Genomic DNA, 20,612 nt, shown 5'->3' with positions numbered 1-20,612 from the left:
CTCTTAACCTGCTGAGTCACCTCACTGACCCTCATTTTTATTCTTGGATACAGGGTCACATGATGTAGTTGATGTAGTTCAACCTGGCCTCAAGCTCACAGTGGTCCTCACCACTCAGTGCTCCCCTGTGCTGGTGTTACAGGTGTCTGCTACCATTCCCCTCTACTTCTAACGGCATTTTTGCCATTTCAGTATTGTATAAATCGAAAAGCATCTTGAAAGTTATTAAAATCAATGAAATGTGATTTCTTTTGGTTTGGCAGAAATTTATGTAATGGTTGATTACAGTTACAAATTTTGCTATATTGATTCACACTAGAAAATTACAAAATGGTTATGGGAAATCATCAAACCACATTTACCAGGTAAGTGTTACACTGCTTGATTACAAATAAGTTTTCACTTTCTTTGTGCATATAGTATGCTTGTGTGTGTGTGTGTGTGTGTGTGTGTGTGTGTGTTTGTACTTGGAGGCTACAGACTGACATTGTATATCTTCTTCTATGTAAGACTGAAATGGAAACATATCGATTTAGCTAGACTGAGTAGCAAGCCCTACGGATCTTCCTGTCCCCCTGTACCCATTGCTAGGATTACAGAGAACTACTGCCGGGCCTGGCTTGCTTTTGTTTGTTTGTTTTTGGATGCCAGAGATCTAAATGAAGGCTTATGTGTTTGTGTCATGTGATGGTAGTTTTGTCAATTTGACTCAATCCAGAACCACCTAGGAAGAACGTCTCAGTGAGGACTTGCTGATCTGTGAGCTTGTGTGTGCATGTGTGTATGTGTATGTATGTGTGTATATGTCCGTGTATATGTATATGTGTGTGTATGTGTGTATATATGTGCCTGTGTGTATATGTATATGTATGTGTGTATATGTGTGCATGTGTGTGTATCATGTGTGTGCATGTGTATATGTATGTGTGTGTATGGGGTGTCTTGATTAGGTTAATTGATGTGGAAAAACTCAGCCCTTGTTGGGAGGCGCCATTCCCTGAGTTTATGTAAGATTAGAGAAAGTGAGTTGAATATAAACATGTTTGCATTCATTGTTCTCTGGTCTTGACTGTGGTTGTGACTAACCTCCTCCTGCTGCTTTGAGTGCCCTGCTAGACGGTCTATAACCTGGAATTATGAGCTCAAATAAACCTTTCCTGCCCCCAGGTTGATTTTTTTTGAAGATTGGCAGGGTATTTTGACAGAGCAACAGAAATGAAACCAGAATTTGTGGCAGATGCTGGACTAACTGAACCATCTGTCTTAGTTACTTCTGTTTTCTTTTTCTTTTCTTTTTTTTTTTTTAAGATTTATTACGTATATTGTTCTGCCTGCATGTATGCCTGCAAGCCAGATGAAGGCACCAGATCTTATTATGGATGGTTGTAAGCTACCATGTGGCTGCTGGGAATTGAACGCAGGACCTCTGGAAAAGCAGCCAGTGCTCTTAACCTCTGAGTCATCTCTCCAGCCCTTAGTTACTTCCTGTTGCTATGACAAACACCATGACTAAGGCAACTCATAAGAAACAAATTGCTGAATTTGGGCTTACGGTTGTAGATGGTTTGTATCCATGGTTATCATGGTGGGGAGCACGGGGGCAGGCAGACAGGGAGGACATCAGAGCAAAAGCCGAGAGCTTACATCTGATCCACAAGCACCAGGCAGAGAGAGCTAACAGGAAAAGGCATGGACTTTCAAACCTCAAAGTCCACCTTCATGGACACATCTGTTTGAATAAGTCTACACCTCCAATCCTTCCCAAATAGCGCCACCAACTGGGAACCAAACACTCAAATATATGAGCCTTGGGGGGTCGTTGGCATTCAAACCATCGCAGCCTTTTCTCCAGCCTCCTCAGTTTCTTTGGGGCATCAAATTTAAGTTATTTATATGCAGTGTCATCTTAATGAGAAAATGTAAATCACACTGTGTTTTTTTGTGGCATGAATCATATTGCCATTTTTGTCTTTGATTATTGAATATTTGCAAAGCATTCCTTTTGTTTCAAGGAAATATGGAGGTCAGGTATAGTGGTACATACCTTTAATCCTAGTACACAGGAGGCAGAGGCTGCCAGATCTTTGTGAGTTCAAATTCCATACTTACCTTTTATCCTAGAAATATAAATGCTATCTGGTATGCTCTAAAATATTGCAATATGAATGCAATAATATTATACCTGCTCATTTTAAGAAAAGAAGTTACTGAAAATGTTTCATTTGGATTAACCCACTTCCTTCTTGTTAGGTATTTCATGTGCTTTGTGAATCCCAGAAATGATGCTACTGACAATCATGGACGCTATAGCATAGCAATTATGTCTTGTATAATACAAAGGTTAAAGTAAAATGGTAGGCTATTAAAATTAAGAAGGTTAAATTAATACATACATAGTTTCACATTACTTATTTAAAAATGTAAAATTATGAAATCAACAAAATAGAAACAAGGAAAACAATACAAAGAAACAATGAGACAAAGAGTTGGTTCTTTGAGAAAATCAACAAAATAGACAAACCTTTATCCAAACTAACCAAAAGGCAGAGAGAAAACATACAAATTAACAAAATCAGAAATGAAAAAGGGGCCATGACAACAGACATGGAGGAAATACAAAGAATCATCAGGTCATATTTCAAAAACTTGTACTCCACAAAATTGTAAAACTTAAAGGAAATGGACAACTTTCTAGATAAATATCACTTACCAAAATTAAATCAAGACCAGATAAGCAAATTAAACAGACCTATAACAGCTGAAAAAGAAAGAAAGTCATCAAAAGTCTCCTAACCAAAAATAAAATCCCAGGACCAGATAGTTTCAGCTCAGAATTCTACAAGATTTTCAAAGAAGAACTAATACCAATACTTGTCAAATTATTCCACACAATAGAAACAAAAGGAACATTGCCAAACTCTTTTTATGAGGCTACAATTACCCAAACCACATAAAGACATTACTAAGAAAGAGAATTACAGACCAATCTCACTCATGAACATGGATGCAAAAATACTCAATAAAATACTGGCAAATTGAATCCAAGAACACATCAGAACCCTCATTTACCATGATTCAATATAGCTCTTGAGGTCCTAGCTAGAGCAATAACACCAAAAAGAGATCAAGGGTATACAAATCGAAAAGAAGTCAAACTCTCACTATTTGCTGATGATATGATGGTTTACATAAGTGACCCCAAAAATTCTACCAAGGAACTTCTACAACTCATAAACACTTTCAGTAATGTAGCAGGATACAAGATTAACTCAAACAAAACAAAACAACAACAACAACAACAAAAAACACACCAGTAGCCCCTCCTGTACACAGATGATAAATGGGCTGAGAAAGAAATCAGAAAAACATCACCCTTTAAAATAGCCACAAGTAGCATAAAATATCTCGGAGTAACTTTAGCCAAACAAGTGGAAGACTTGTATGACAAGAACTTTAAATCTTTGAAGAAAGACATTGAAGAAGACACCAGAAAGTGGAAAGATATCCCATACTCTTGGGTAGGTAGAATGAATATAGTAAATCTACAAATTCAATGCAATGGCCATCAAAATCCCAGCAAAATTCTTCGTAGACCTCAAAAGAACAGTACTCAACTTCATATGGAAAAGCAAAAAACCCAGGATAGCCAAAACAATCCTGTACAATAAAAGAACTTCTGGAGTTATCACAATCCCTGACTTCAAACTCCACTACAGAGCTACAGTACTGAAAACAGCCTGGTATTGGCATAAAAACAGACAGGAGGACCAATGGAACTGAGTCAAAGACCTGGATATTAATTAATCCACACACCTTCAAACACCTGATTTTTGACAAAAAAATAAAAAAAAATCAAATGGAAAAAAGGAAGCATGTTTAACAAATGGTGCTGGCATAACTAGATATCAACATGTAGAAGAATGAAAATAGACCAATATCTATCACTATACACAAAACTCAAGTTGCAGTGGATCAAAGACCTCAACATAAAGCTAGCCACATTGAACCTCATAGAAGAGAAAGTGGGAAGTACACTTGAATGCATTGGCACAGGTGACCACTTCCTAAATATGACCCCAGTAGCATAGACACTGAGAGAAACTATTAATAAATGGACCTCCTGAAACTGAAAAGCTTCTGTAAAGCAAAGGACATGGTCAACAAAACAAAACGACAGCCTACAGAATGGGAAAAAAATCTTTACTAACTCCACATCAGACAGAGGGATGATCTCCAAAATAAACAAAGAACTCAAGAAATTGGTCATCAAAAGAATAAATAATCCAATAAAAAATGGAGTATAGACCTAAATAGAGAACTCTCAACAGAGGAATCTAAAATGGCTGAAAGACACTTAACAAAATGCTCAACATCCTTAGTCATCAGAGAAATGCAAATCAAAACAACTCTGAGATTTCATCTTACACCTGGAAGAATGGCCGAGATCAAAAACAGTGCTGGAGAAGTTGTGGGGTAAAGGGAACACTCCTGCATTGCTGGTGGGATGTAAGCCCCTTTGGATGTCAGTTTGGCGATTTCTCAGAAAATTAGGAAACAACCTTCCTCAAGACCCAGTAATATCACTTTTGGGTATATATTCAAAGGATGCTCAATCGTGTCACAAAAACATGTGCTCAACTATATTCATAGCAGCATTGTTTGTCATAGTCAGAACCTGGAAATATCCTAAATGCCCCTCGACCGAAGAATGGATAAGAAAAATGAGGTACATTTACACTATAAAGTACTACACAGCAGAAAAAAATAATGACATCTTGAAATTTGCAGGCAAATGGATGGAGCTAGAAAACATCATACTGAGTGAGGTAAGCCAGACCGAGAAAGACAATTATCACATGCACTCACTCATAAGTGGTTTTTAAATATAAAGCAAAGAAAACCAGCCCACAATCACAATCCCAGAGAACCTAAACAACAATGAGGACCCTAAGAGAGATATACATAGATCTAATCTACATGGGATGTAGAAAAAGACAAAGTTTCCTGAGTAAATTGGGAGCATGGGGACCTTGGGGGAGGGTTGAAAGGGAAGGAAGAGGCAGGGAGGGGAGCAGAGAAAAATGTAGAACTCAATAAAAATCAATAAAAAATGTAAAATTAATCAAATATAAATTTTAAAAATTTAGAACCTTTATCAGACTGGCTATTTCATAAAGGCTAATTATTTGTTGTAAGTGACTAGTGACTTCTTTTCTTTCCTTTCCTTTTTCTTTTTTTTTCTCTGAGATTATGTCTCACTATGTAGCCCTGGCTGTCCTAGAACTCCCTCTCTAGTCCAGGCTGACCTTGAACGCATGGAGAGCTCCCTGTCTCTGCCTCCAGAGTACTAGGATTAAAGGCATGAGCTACCATACCCAGCTATGATTAGTGACTTCTATATTAAAGACTTCTATAGTGTGTATAAAAGCTGTAGTCTATGTGTTCTGATGTTACTTTCAAGTGATAAGTCTTCAGAAGTGAATCTCTGGTTCTTTATTTATTAGGGTATACAGATAGCAGAGAAAATATTATCAGTTTTCTGTCTCAATAATCTTTGTATAGCATCTTTTAGGTGGAAAAATTGAGAAAACAAGAAAAAACAGAGAGAGGGAGGGAAGGAGGAAAGAAGGAAAAGAGGGAGGGAGGAAGAAAGGAGGGAAGGAAGGAAGGAAGAAAGAAAAAGGAGCCTAAGCAGGGGGTATCAGCATGCAATGGCAGCAGCTGGTAGAGCTTGTTGGAAGTAAATTCCCCACATGTTCACACAGAACTCACTCTAAGGCAGAGAGTATTTGGAAGCTCTGCACTTCTGTCAGTGATTCCAAACAGATGACCATGAAGAGGGAGAATTTGAATCCCTGCTCAGGAGGTTTCATTGACCAGGACCAACCAAAGGTGAACTACATACCTTGTTTGGGCTCCGGCTCTTTTTCCCTTGGAGAGCCAGAGATTGGAGGTGGGAGAATAATAAACCCAGCTGATTTAAGAGTCCATTCCAGGCTCTAGATCGCAGGAGTCAAAATTACCATACCAGAACTGCGTAATTGGCTTTCTTTTATTTTAGATTAAGAAACTATCAGGTGTTAAAATTTATCCCAACTCTTATTTTAGTTGGTGAAGTGGGTGGTTTTGTATTCTGTCCCAAATTCTAGCCAGCAGTCCCATTCTGGCCTTAGAGATAAGCACAGTTCTTTGGCAGTTTCTCTATTGACTAATTCATGACTCACTTTGACTCTATTTATGGATTTCTGCCCTTCTTATTCCCAGAGAAGATTTGAGGCAGCTTACAGTAAAAACAATATACTCAGGCACTTTCAAAATCAGGGCAAAACAAGGCATTGTATTAGGATAGAACAGTCATTATTTCCAAAGAGAGAATGGCCCAATCCCACTGTGTCTTTTTTATAAGATTGATTGGCAACTTTCGCCCTAGGTGTTCCAATTTCAATCAATAGCCCGCAAATAGCACAGATGGGATTATCTTATATTTAAGACAGAGTTGCAGATCAAATTATCTGCACCATGTGAGAGCTCATCCATGCTTGAAGCACTATTTCTAAACGTAAATGAATAGCCAAAGTCAAAACAGAGGAAAGCAATATGACAAATTTCAAATTAATCTCTCCCAAGTACCCAGTATTTTCACATATTTAAATGTATTTAATGCACAGTTGCTCTAAGCAAGAATCATCAGAAAACACTGCCTCTCAACTGATATAATTAAAATTGTTTGTGGCTACCATGTGAGTAATGCAAGTGTACTTAATTCATTGGTTTATTTCAAGTCCTCCAGCTATTAATAGTATTTCAAAGAGAGGCTTCATGTTTAGAACCTATCCCCCCCTTTATCCATCTGCTGTCAATCAAATAAAGGTTTTGGGCTAGATGGTGTTTCATATAGGGTTCTTCTTAATAATTCCAATGTTTTCTCTCTCTTTACTGCCACACAAGAAATCTATTTTACCAGCTTGGAATTTTTTTGCTGTGGCCCGTACTTCAATGTTATGCACATTTATAATTCTCTACTCCATGAACTGCTACCTTGCAACGCTCACAGGGCACAGGCAGGTGGGCCTCCTGAATGGCCTCTACAGTGCCCCACTCAGGGAGTTCATGCACGAAGCTGCCTCTAAAAGAACACTAAGTCAGCCATGTAGGTGAGTGGAGAGAAGAGAAGAGGAACAGAGGAAGACAGAAATGGAAAACCTGCCGCTCAAATATAGGGACTGCAAGGTCTGGTCGTAACTGAGTCCCTTGAGGGACTGAAGAAGCACAATCAGTAAGTGGTTAATGCAGACAAAATAAGAAAAGGTTGGCTTCTTTCCATCTTTTTTTTTTTTTTTTTTGATACTCTAGTGAACCATTTGCAGAGAGATCACTAATATCTTCTTGGGAATTCTTTATTTTTGGAGGAAGTACTTTATGGAATCGTTTCATGGGGAATTTTTCCCCTTTGGGAGATATAGCAGTGTTTGGGGACAAATATGGTCTTTGTACGGATCCTGTGTTGCCTTCAGTACAATCTTTTATTTTTTATTTTTTTTATTGAAAAAAAATTCCGCCTCCTCCCAGCCTTCCATTTCCCTCCCCCTCCTCCCACTCCTCTCCCCCTCCCCCCACTCCTCTCCCCCTCCCTCTCCAGTCAGAAGAACAGTCAGGGTTCCCTGCCTTGTGGAAAGTCCAAAGTCTTCCCCCCTCCATCCTGGTCTAGGAAGGTGAACATCCAAACTGGCTAGGCTCCCACAAAGCCAGAACATGAAGTAGGATCAAAACCCAGTGCCATTGTCCTTGGCTTCTCAGCAGCCCTCATTGTCCGCCATATTCAGAGAGTCCGGTTTTATCCCATGCTTTTTCAGTCACCGTCCAGCTGGCCTTGGTGAGCTCCCAATAGATCAGCCCCACTGCTTCAGTACAATCTTTAACCTTCCTTAACTCACCCACTGATATAATTAAAAGCTGAAGGTCATTGGTTGTGTGTGTGTGAAGGCACACGTGTCTGGGAATGTGCTCACACATGTGTACCCACGTATGTGGAAGCCAGAAGTTGAAATGAGGCCTCTTCCCCAACTGTTATTCCCTCTGCTTTTTTGAGGTAGTGTTTCTCATGAGCCAGCTGCTCACTGTCCTGGCTATGCTGGAGGGTAGGGATTGCATCCCCAGCTCTGGGACTACAGGTGTGCATTCTATGTGTGGCTTTTTAACCGGAGTGCTGGGGCTATAAACTCAAATATCAACGCTCACATTGCAAGCACGGTATTGATGAATCTATCTCCCCTGCACCCCACTTCCACTGCGGAGCGGGGGGAGGGGGCGGGTGTTTCTGTTTCTATTTTGATGTAGCATCTTGTCCTGTATAGCCAAGATTGGCCTTGAATTCGTGATTCTCCTGCCCTAGCTACTCAAGAGTTGGATATTGGGTATGCACCAGTCTAAGCTCCCACTTACTGATGTGAAAGTATCAAGTTACCTTACAATATTTTTATAAATACAGACTAATGTGATTTCTAGAACATGTCTAATTGAATGTCAGGATAACAGTCAATGAACATTTCGTGAAACAAACACAGTGCTTAGACTATGCATAACCATATTTTTCCTCTCACGGATTCTTTTGAAATTTCTTCTCTGAAATCTATTTTAAGAGACAATTTCAACCCACTATCTTTTTCTGATGGAAAATGATGCTAATACATGTGAAGCAACTTTTAGTAAAACTAACCTAACAGGATTTTAGGTGGCTGATATCAATGTGTCAAAGATGTATAGAAAATTTGTTCAGATTCTAGTAGATTAGAATCTAATGAAAAAAGGCCCAGAAATTTCTGGTATTCTTTTTGTGTGACTTGAAATATCTGTCTCTTTTTTAGATTCCTTTCCCAGTGATATCAGAGAGTGGGGCAAAGACATAGTTTATCAGCTAGTTTTTGATGCATAAAAAATTACTTTCAAATTCAGTAATTTAAAGAACAAATATTGTCTTCCTGATCATATATCTGCAGACCAACTGAGTCTTCTGATAAATTTTTGGGCTCAGCTGGGCAGTTCTAATTTTACCTGAATGTCCTGTTGAAATTTTTTTGATATGGGTTCTTCTACAGCTGTGCTTTTTATGTATTCATTTTAGGGGACAGGATGGTGAAGACTTAGCTGTCTACTGAGAGAGTAAGCCTATGGAAGTATGAGCATGCAAGCAAAATCCACGATACTCCTAAAGTCTAGATCCTGCGTGGGTAGCAGAACTTCTGCCTACAGGCCATACCTGGAACAAATCACATGAATAGATGCACGAAAGGAAAGGCATCAGCTCAGACCCCGACCCCCCCAACCCAAGTTCTCGGCGCAAAAGAGATTTATTTGCCTCTGAGGAACAATGGGGCAGGGAGTAAGAGACAAAGACAGGAGATAGAGGATGAGGGAGAAGGGAAAGGGACAAAGAACTGCCACTGGATGGAGAAGAGACAGCTGTGGCCCATAGGCAAATCCGTGATTTACAAAAGTAAAGGGGAAGACACCATGCTAGGATGAGGTGTTTAATTTTAATTAGGCATAGTAATCAGGTGAGCTAAAGGGAACTTTTTTGATTGTTGGACTTCAGTACTTTGATAGCTGGACCTTGGTAGTCAGTCTCAGGAGGAGGAAGCGGGCAAATAAGGGGATAGATCTTGGAGACTAGCTTTAGGAATGTAATTTAACAGATTTTAGCCAGGCAGAGGGAATGAGGGAGAAGGCAGGGCCTGCCAGAGCCACATGTTTGGTGGGCTAGTCCCTTCAGTGTGAAGTCAGGAGTCAAGGAAGTGTGCTCTGCTAGAGTGAGTGAGACTGTATCATTACTTGGTAAAGCTAAGGATTTAAGAAAGGATTTGACTGTGGAGGAGAAGCCATCGCAGCGGGAATGTTGAGGCAGCTGACTACACACGTTACCCCCAGTCAGGAAGCAGAGAAGATGAACGTTAACACTATTCAGCCCATTTCCGCATTTATTGTGTCTGGGACCCCAGCCCATGGAATCGGCTGGACCTTAGATAGGTCCAGAGTTAGGGTGGGCCTTCCCACTTTAGCATAGTCTAGAAACTCCCTCAAAGAGATAGCCAGAGATCTGCCTCCTTGATGAGTCTAGATTCCACCAGTGTGGGAGTTAGTAGTAACCCTCACAAAGGTCAAGAGGAAAGGCAGGGGGCAGGGCCAGGAGGGGCAAAATCTCCGTTTTCTGAGCAGGCAAAGATTGTAATAAACCTCCCCACATTATGAAAGATTCCCTCGCATAGCTGTTAGGCACCACTGGATAGTATTCTGAACATTTTAAAATAAACTGTTTCAGTGGAGCTGAAATGTACTAATTTTGAATACTTAGCCATCTGGAGCATTAGATGCTTAATTACAGCTGAAAACATGAATGAGTAGTGCCAGGCAGTTCCTCCCAGTGAGTCCAAATTGTGTTTGTCTTTATTCTCACAAGAGAGAGAGAGAGAGAGAAACAAAAAAAGAAGGGATATGCCAGTGTCGGGCTATTTTTTGTTCTTTTCTTCTCTATTTCTATAGGCACATATTCAAAATCTGAAGCCACGCCAAGATCCCTGCATCTTTTTTATAAACCATTAACTGTAAATGAAAGTCTGTTATGTTCAAAAAAAAAATAAAAACAAAGCAAAAAACAATGGCCATAGCAAAACTCTGTCTTACTATGTCATCCGCCTTTAATGTCAGTTCCCTTGAAGATTACAAGTTTTACTGTTTTGCTTGGAGCAGATTTCTCCCTGTTGGATCTGTTCTCTACTCTCAGCAACTAGCCACAATCGTAAAAATAAAAGAAATGGTGCTTCCATTTTTATTGTGAGAAATAAAATTTGTTTCTAATTATTGAGCTAAAACTGTAAGAGCCTTCTAAAAAGCCATCGGACAGGATGCTATATTTAAACTTTTGTAACCTTCATATGGTTACAGACTTCAGAAATCTCATGTTCTTATTATGTCTTATGTATGTTAAATGACAGTAAAAGCTAACTAGGTAAACACTGTGGGATGAATCAAGATATGTTTAGCCTTGCCCAGTTTTTGCAATACTTGCACATATGACCCTCCATGCCTTCAAAGAACTTGTGCTCTGTTGGGAATTAAAGAAGAATGATATGAAACAGTCAATTGCTTTGTTTCTCAGTTCGAAGTAACCTCTCTTTATGCTATTTAATTGGGTCTATTTTTACCTTTGTTATTGTCTCTCACGATACACTACTTATATCTTTCAGAGCATTTACCACTGTTTGTGACTGTATGTTGGCATCTGTAGTTATTGCCTGTCGTACTTACAGCAGGTTCTTTGATTTACCCACTGATTTATAACCCAATCTTAGTATAAGGATCAGCACTGGTAGTTGCTACCCAATGGTGATGAATTAATAAATCAGTGAAGAAAGAACGCATAAATACAGCTTGAGCAAGATGCACAGTTTGTTGTTGCTTTGAGGATCCGGTGTGTTTGGTGAGAAGAAAAGGCAGCCAGTTAAGGAGATATGAAGGAGCTATGTGTTTCTACCCTCGCTTTCTACCACCCAGCATGAGCAGCAGCTTGGTCAGTTCTAGACACACAAGTTCATACTTGGAGTGACCAGACACACCATTTTAGCCTTCTTGCTGTTGAGTCCTGGTTCTTGAAGGTGGCTCTTAAAGAGTTAAATGAGTATCACAAGATCTGCTTATTACTGTGAAGACAATTCGAATAGCAGGTACTATTTTAAAAGCTGGGGAGATGGCTCAGGGGTTGAGAGCCCTTGCTGCTCTTCCACAGGACCCAGGTTTGGTTCCCAGCACACATATCAGGTAGCTCACAGAACCCTTGTTCCGGAGGATCTGGGTGGCATCTGTCGGCAGTGGTACTGCATACACATGACTCGTGAAAAACTCAAGGAGGCTCATGCACATCTATGCAACATGAACAATGTCTTTTTTTTTATTTTTAATTTATTTATTTATTAAGGATTTCTGCCTCGTCCCCACAACCGCTTCCCATTTCCCTCCCCCTCCCCCGATCAAGTCCCCCCCCTCATCTGCTCCATTGAGCCTATAATTCATGTTCCTAGAGAAGCTAAATAAGGTGAATCCAAAGACAAACACATAGGCATCCTCAGGAATATTAACCTTCATCAGGCGATGAAAGGAGACAGAGACAGAGACCCACACGGGAGCACCGGACAGAAATCTCAAGGTCCAAATCAGGAGCAGAAGGAGACGGAGCACGAGCAAGGAACTCAGGACCACGAGGGGTGCACCCACACACTAAGACCATGAACAATGTCTTTAAAATCACATCCAGTGTGCCATGGACTGTGGTCCAATGCTTCCGTGTATCATTTCTGCTTCTGAGCAAGAGTTGTAAGTGGTAGATACTGTTGCTGAGTTTATTTTACACGGAGGTAATGAGTGATGAATAGGTAATGAGGCTAAAGAAGGTCTTGGCTGGGAATTGAATCCAGTTCTAGCTGGCTTTAGGATACATGGTTTTAGCTGAAGCCTCTCTCAAGGAAAAGCAAAAGAAAATAAAGCCCATGACCTATTTCTGCTTCTGGTGGATTTAATTTCATTCTCTTTAGTTCTTGCGCACCAGAACACTCTAGGTCAGATAGTCGTTCATTAATCTAATAAATCAGTAATTACTGAGCTTTTAGGTTTTTGATATGAAAACATTTACTCATTCACTTCATCACCAAACAGCTTCTTGGCACGCCTTTATGTGCCAAGTGCTGTTTTAAAAGGTTATAGCTTGCCAGTAAACACTAGCCAAAGATCCTTGCTTTCCAGAAGCCAGCATTCTAGATAATAGGTTACCATCCCAAAATGAGGGCATCATTCTAAGCAACAGAAGGTATTTGCTCAGTCAGAAACAGCCAGGAAAGGTTGAAGGGCACGGCCAAGCGGGGAGGGGTCAAGGGAAATGTTAGTTTCAGACCTAAACACTAAGGTGAGATGAAGCCTCAGGGCAAAGGGGACCCTGGACAAAGTGCACCATGTGGCCCTCTGTAGCGTCACGGCCCAGGCCATAGAAACAGTCGATGCATAGGACTTTGGGTGGGAAGGGGGTGAAATGACTACCTTCTAGGTCCTCACAGTTTTGAGGTGAAAAAAGCTAAACAAACGAACGAGGTGATTATGGATAATTAGGGTTGACAGTAGGACCGCATAGGAAAAGCACGTGCTGCCTTCTGAGCACAGGAGACGAGTGACCCTCGGACCAGGGGCGGATGACATTGTCTAGCTGCTGCTGCTGCTTTTCATTTTTCTAAAACTAAGGAGACTTATTTTTGTCTTTTCCCAGACAACATGAGCATCGAAAGAGGCAAAGGAGCCACATAACAGAGCATAGATATGTGGGAAACAAGCAGATGCTCTGTTAATGCCAGGGGTTGGGTTGGACGAGGGAGCCATGGGCTATGGAGGAACAGAGGTAGTCTGGTACCAGACTGTAAAGAGCTTCGCTTGCTTCTAGGATTTGATGAAAGAACTTGGATTTGATGCAATGATAGATTCCATACTTCAGAGCATTGAAGTCCAGGTGGGTTAAGAAATTTCTATGGTAACAGAGGCAGTTAAGTGGTACAGACCGGATTTAAATGCAAGCTGGTCTGACTTCAGGACCCAGGAGAGTCTCAAAGTCCTTGTTGCTGTAACATAAGGGCCTGACGGGTAGATCATGAAGTGGGAGACTGCGCTTGTTTGGGGAGACGGGGTTCCCCCTTGTCTTTTAGAGCCCTAGAATCTGCTCAGTCTGCCACTTTTTCCCAAGGAATCCAGAGTGCCAGTTATTTTACAAACGTTGTCATAGCTCCTATTTCTCATTTTAATAACATTATACGGTGTCAGAATAACTTCATTGAACTCACCCAGCAAGTCAACCTCAGACCTGAATCAATGAGAAGAGGAGGTTGAAATAAAGGTGCGCTATAAATGTACACACTCAGCAGGAATATGTTAGGTCCTATTTTTAGGACACAGCATGACATGTAAAAGCAATTACGCTGCACAGACTCAACTTCAGCATTTAGACATAGAGGTGTATGAAAATTAGATGGATAAATATCATATTAATAGTGCAGTACCATCACAGAAGGCCTTCTTCTTCTGTTCTAGAAAGGTAAATGCAGAAGCCAAGGCAGTAATAGACGTTCTTGCAGGAATGTTTCATGTCAGAGTTGTTAACGGGAAGGAATCTATTGCCCTGAACTCAGGGTCTTCTTGCTATGTTAATGTCAGCATTAATGTACATAGCGAATGTACTTAAGTTTGAAGTAAGACCTGCATACTTATCCTGGCCTATTTTTCTTTAAAGGTTTATTTTTATTTTATGTGTATAGGTGTTTTGCTTGTGCGCATGTCTGTGCGCCGTGTGTATGCAGTGCCTGTGGAAGTCAGAAAGGTTGATCGGATCCTATGGAACTGGAGTTACAGTTGTTCATGAGCCTACTTCAGGGGGCTGGGAACTGAACTCGGGTTCTCTGCTAGAAGTGCTCTTAACCTCTGGGCTCATTTCTCCAGCTCCATCACCCCCACTACCTTGTCTTCTTTCCTTTGAATATGTGTGCATGTTCTAAGAAAAGGTTTGTAAAAAGTATCCAGTTTTCAGATTTATACTCTTTTGTAAATGGAGACTGTGCTTTCGTTTACCAGCTTCTTAGACCCGAATAATCATATAGAAACTATTAATGACAACACTGTTTGGCCAATAGCTCAGGCATATTCCTAGCTAGTTCTTACATATTAAATCAACCCATTTCTATTGATCTATGTATCACCACAAGGCTGTGGTTTACTGGTAATGTTCTGGCATCTGTCTCCTTCGGTGGCTACATAGCATCTCCTTGACTCTGTCTACTCTCTCTCTCTCTCTCTGTTTGGATTTCCCACCTGACTTTCTTCTGCTAAGCCATTGGCAGAAACAGCTTGATTCATCAACCAATAAAAGCAACACATATACCAAAGGACGTCCCACATCACCCTTTACTTGAAAGGATGCTGATGCTCAGGTACAGTTATAGAAGGATATATCATGGGCCTGTCGACTAGTATAATACTTAAGGCAGATAAACTGAGGTAAAAAAAATATCCATCTACCATCTGAATGACAAGATGTGTGGCTTTTGTTGCTGTTTGTTGGTTTTCTCATCTAATATTCAGGGTGGGAATTTGGCTCTGGTGAGCTCTTCACCAGGCACCAATTTGAAAATTCAAGGTTGTTGACTACCACGACGGCTTCAAGGTCTTCCTTCCAGGCCCTCCTGATGTTGCCATCTCAGTCAACCTGAACTGGGGAGGAATATGGAAAAGACCAGTGGAAAGTCACTTGTCGTCAAGATCTGGAAGTGGTGTACACCTTATCTATGAATATACCAGAGAAGAGAGTTGAAGCAGCTGTAATACCTATGACAATGTGGCTGCATGGCCATAGAAGTAATGTATTGCAGTGAGCGGCTATGACTGTAACTGATAGCCTTTTTATTTGTTTTGTTATTTGGTGATAGAGAAATGATTCTCAAAGAGGAAACATAAATCTCATATTATTTACTACGGGTCCTAGGCACTAAATTGTCACACTTACAAAACTTTAAACCATTTGACTAGTATGGATATTCCTGACTGACATTGTCTACCATGTTAGCTTTCTCATACGTTAAGTCAAGTTGAATGACATTTTTCACAGCTACAGTTATCTACTGGGGACTGTCAGTTTAGTCCCACCCACAAGGTTTGATTGATAGGTCTGTAATTGGCCCTGAGAGTTCACATTTCTAGCAAGATTCAGGAGATGCTGACTCCTCTGGTGGAGGGCCACAGTGGCTGAGCTTTTGCTAAACTGTTGGCCTTTTCTCTCCTTGCTTTTTTTCCTTTTTTCTTATTGCAAGGTGAATTTTCTCTGAGCCCAGGAGTACTTGGAAGATATCTGCCACCTTCTGTCCCCAAAGTGGAAGGCCTTCGGAGCTGGTAAATGCTGTTCACGCAGTACTTTAGACCTGCCCTCTTCAGGAAGATTTTAGTGGCAGAGAAACTGAGAGTGGGAATGTTGCCTTTCCAAGGAGAAACCCTCTTCTGCTAGCCTAGACTGTTTTGCTTGCATTTTCTTGTCATGGTCTCTGAATTCAGTCTTCCTGTTTAAACTTCTGGCTTCCATGTGATATTTAAACAGTCTTCCCTGACGTCCACTGAGTGGGAAGTCTTACCTCTCTGGGAAAGGAGACCCTCTCTGGTAGCTATGCCTTTTCTGTCAAGCAACGAGCTTCTCAGCTTCTATGGGATTTTACAAAATGTTTAAAACTAGGAACTGGACAGTCTTTGAGGTACACAGAAGACTGGTGTGTGGATTAATACTTTTATGGTTTGACATCTTGGGCTTCATTATTTGATAAATTGTGCTTTTTGTTGGCCACTACAAGTTGCCTGTACAACCCTCGATTCATCCATATTCATAATCTTTAAATCTCTTTTCTTCCCAAATGGTAACCTCAAGGCAAAAGGAGTTTTCGTGAACCACTTTATATTCTTTGGCCCAATTTGTCCACTTACTTCTGTTAGAGATTCACTGTAAGACACTACAGGTACACCTGTGCCTGGGGCAAGAAAGTACAAAATAGATTTCATACCGCAGCGTCAAGTCTTATGGGTAATTAACTCAGCATGCTTCAGCTGGCTTTGTACCAAGTGCTTGTTTGCCCATGCCGAGAAAAATAATACATTGTCGCTCTCATCAGCATCTCAAAAATACTTCGCAAACATTAATTAAGACTTATCTCACGTCCCATCATCCCCCATTTCCAGATGAGGAAACTGAGTGTTTGGAGCCGACAAAGCAATTTGCTGCCGCTTTTCTGTTGGGTTCAGTGGAGTGTGGAGCACAACGTGAGATGTTGCCCTTTAACCTTGGGGTCATAACTCCTTCCTGCTGAGGTGGCAGCTGACACCACGTCAAGCTGAATCCTCACCTAAATCTCTCCTGAAAATGCTGACTGCAAGTGGAAACAGGAAAGATGCTTGGCTGAGCTTCATATGGATAAATCCAGAAAATAATGTGTGTGTGTGTGTGTGTGTGTGCTTCTGTGCATGCCTTTCACCATGTATGTCATGTGTATATGTGTGTGTGTTTGCATGAACATGCTTATGTGTATGCTTCCGAGCATGTGTGTCTTGTGTGTGTGCATGCACATGCTTATGTGTATGCTTCTGAGCACGTGTGTCTCGTGTGTGTTTGTGCGCATGTGCATGCCTCTGTGTATGTTTTTGAGCATACATCTCATTGCTGAGACTGAATAATTTATGTGTAGGCAACAATTTTAAGAGTTAATTTACGAGCAGGGTGTGGTAGTGTGAGGCTCTAATTCCAGCAGTTGGGAGGCAGAGGCACTTGGATCTCTGTGCATTCTAGGCCAGCCAAGTCCACATAGTGAGCTGCAGGCCAGCCAGGGTAACTTAGCGGGACCCTGTCTCAAACAAGAGGCTAACTTGTTCTGTGGAGAGAATGACCAACGTATGGCTGACGGCAGAGACAGGTTATGCTGCTTCCTTCCTAGTGTCAGGTCATGAGATACTAAAAAATAGAAGTTCATGCAGCACTTATGAAATGCTTACACCTCAAATCAGCATCCCATAGGACAAGGGTTTTTTTGGGTCTGTAGTGGGGCTGTGACTGAACCCCAGCTCACAACAGTTGCTCACCGGGCAGTCACAGCTGTGCTCCCACAGCCCAGCAACTGTGTGGCCAGGGCTGCTTATTGTCAGCCTGCAAACCAGCCCTGACACTTGGCCTGGGAGAGCCTCCATGATGGCACAGTGGGAACCCCTTCTCCTTTCAGCATGGGCCCAACCTCTTAGACCAATGGGTCCTTCTTTCATGGAGCCCTGAACACCTGCTCATCTGGCTTCCTCAGTTTCAGTCCCAATATGGTCCAGCGCTAGAGATGGCCGGAGCCCTCCACGCAATGCCCTGAACCTGTTTCCTAGTCTTGATTCTCAAGGCTCAGGCCTTTGGTGTGGGTTTTGTATAGGGCAGCGCTGGAAATTATTTTATTTACTTTAATTGAGATGTTTTAAAGATGGCAAAGAAATGGCTGACTATTGAAACTCAGGTTTGAAAACTAAGTGTGCTGTAGAAGGTGTTCTATAAGCACACCTCACCTTCAGCTAACATTTTAGATACCTGTCCATGAATGCACAGGCTTCTGCTTTACTATTGCCTGATCCACTTTGCTTTTGTCTCTGATTTGGGTTTCCCCTTCTGCAGCATAGGTTGTTCTTGTGCAGCACGGTGATGCTGTGTCTTAACCACTTCCACATTCTTATCCTTTAGTTTGATGCTTTCATGTGACTGTGTTCATCAGAACTATCTAGAAATCTTGATTTGGCTAAAAAAAATGTGTGCATACACATACACACAATTTTTTTTCCTGGTTCTCCATCTCAAGGGGTGTAGATCTTAAAAGTCTGGGATGGGCCCAAGTGGTTGTGTTTTTAACAGACCTGTCTAGGCTGTGTTAAAATATGAGAAAGGCTACTTTCATTTTTTGCATTGGAAGCTTTACTCTGTGAAATATTGTTTTTTGGGATCCATCAACCAAGCCCTAGGAACAGCCTTGTTTGCTTACTTTCTCTCAAAACTTGCTTTATAACTGCATACCCTGTCTGGCCTACGATCCTGTGTTTCCCTGCAGGCTAGGGGGAAAAGAATCTGCACCCAGAAGGAAATATAACTTTCAGATAGAGGTTCTAATTAAAAAGAAATCTCTTTATTGCACACGGTCATCTATAATACTATTAAGAACCCCTTGGGGGGTAATTACTGGATTTTTATTGTTTTAACAGGAAAAATGGTATGCTTTGGGTAGCTCAGATTTTAAAAAACTTAATAGTTACCATAAACCAGAAAGATGATGTCTCCAGTTTATGCTACGTAACCACTGAATATTTAAACTCAGAACTGAAAACTAGGTGCGTTGTATATGGTAGTAACATAAACATAGTTTACATTCATTTAGCATTTTAGATGTCTGTATATACTGTACATGCATATATTCAATGTGGGCTATTCATCAGCTTCCAGATACTGATGTGTTCCCTGCTACATACATACATATATGCATTCATAAAATGGCAGTCCACATTCAAGAAATTCAGTTCTTGCTATTATTATCATCTGATTCACCCTGCTCTCATTGTTCTTTATTGAAGTTCACCATTTCTAATTACCACTTGTAATCCAGGTTATCATCCCCTAGCCCTGTAATCCTGAGACTCTATCCAGCAGTCTGCTATCATGAAACAACAAGAAGGGTCTGCTCAGGGGTGAGCAAGATTGTTTAAAGGCTGCCGATGCCACACCCTATACACATCACATGCCATCATGCTATGACTTAGCTACATGCCAAATCAAGTTCAAGCTTTTCCCCACCCTCTTTGAGACAGGGTCTTACTATGAGTCCAAGCTGACCTGAACTTTCGATCCTCTATTTTTTTAGCCTCCCAACAGTTGGGATTATAGGCCTGGCTCCTCACGACTTCTGTTGATAGTGCTTTATCAAAACACAGCCATGCATGTTTGTTGATGCACTGTCTGTATTTGTTTCTATGCCATGAAAGCAGAGTTCAGCAACCGCAAAATAGATTCCCTGACCCACAAGCTTGCAGAACTTGCTCTCCAGTACTTTCCTGAAATAATTGGCCCATTTACCCTGTGCTTTCGGGTGAACCTTTTCTGTTGTCACTCTTGACCTTAGAAACCCAGTGGCAGGTGTACGATGGACTCCCGCATGACACGACATTTCCCCTGCCCTTCCTGGAGGACTGGGGTCATTTACTAGCTGTGCATTTTGTTGACTGCCACTGTGTGCCAATGTAGGGAGCTGCCTTAAAAGCACAACACTGCTTTCGTTTGTTTCCCGGTCTTTGCTTTTTGCCGTGAAGATCCAAACAGGTTTCAGCCTAGTTTTCTAGGTAGAAAAATCTTAGCATTGCTAGTACTTTGAAAGAGATCTTCTGCCTGGCTCTTCTGCACCGGGCTGTGAGATAGGCGAGTTTACTAGCACGACTTTAGCTCTGAGTATTTTTTGGAAAAAAATAAATTAACAATTGACAAATGAAGAGATAAAAAATGTTAAACTAGAAAAAAAAAGAAGAAAAAGAAACCCACATCAAATATAGAATTTCTCGGTGATTTAACATGCTCCATCTCAATAAGGAAAGTTAAGTTTGGTATAATTTCCAAACTGGTTAGCATACATTCTGAAGACTAGCAATCTGGCAGTGGTGGTGGTGGTGGTGGGGGGGTTGTGGAGACAATGGGGGGTGGTGGGTGTGTATGGAGCAGCAATCAGGAGATCCTGGCCCCAGTCAAGCCCTTGCTTCCTCCTTCTTGTTCCCCCATCAAATCCCTGCTGTTAGATTTGGGCTGGAAATTCTCTTCTCACCGCCACGGCTTTGCTCACCTAGTTGAAACACCACGAATCTGTGGCGTCAAAGTCTATATTCGCACCGTTCCAGCGAGTAGAACTGCTCCGCTCTAATTGTTTTAAACACGATGGTTGCTGAAAACAGCCTCCAAAGACTGCCTCAAGAGCTCGCTCAATTATTTAAGATGCGAACGCAAA

The sequence above is a fragment of the Microtus oregoni genome, unplaced genomic scaffold (assembly GCF_018167655.1).
Source record: "Microtus oregoni isolate MIOR12 unplaced genomic scaffold, Mior012 000011F_ref0000422, whole genome shotgun sequence".
Taxonomy (NCBI): domain Eukaryota; kingdom Metazoa; phylum Chordata; class Mammalia; order Rodentia; family Cricetidae; genus Microtus; species Microtus oregoni.
This window is presented reverse-complemented; position numbering follows the sequence as displayed.